Genomic DNA, 225 nt, shown 5'->3' with positions numbered 1-225 from the left:
CGCTGCTGCTGCTGCTGCCGCTGCTGCTGCTGCTGGGGCCCTCCCCGCGCAGCTCTTGGGGGCCCCCCTGAGGCTGCTTCGGACTTTTTAAATTAAAATCATTTTTTAATTTCTTTTGTCCTCTCCTTTTCTTTTCCTTCACTTCCCCCTCCCCCGCTCTACTCCGTACCCTTTTACGGGGGGCCCCGGGGGCCCCCAGGGGCCCCCCGGGGGGCCCCCCGGGGG

Source organism: Eimeria tenella, genomic scaffold (assembly GCF_000499545.2).
Source record: "Eimeria tenella Houghton genomic scaffold, Eth_scaff3012, whole genome shotgun sequence".
Classification (NCBI taxonomy): domain Eukaryota; phylum Apicomplexa; class Conoidasida; order Eucoccidiorida; family Eimeriidae; genus Eimeria; species Eimeria tenella.
This window is presented reverse-complemented; position numbering follows the sequence as displayed.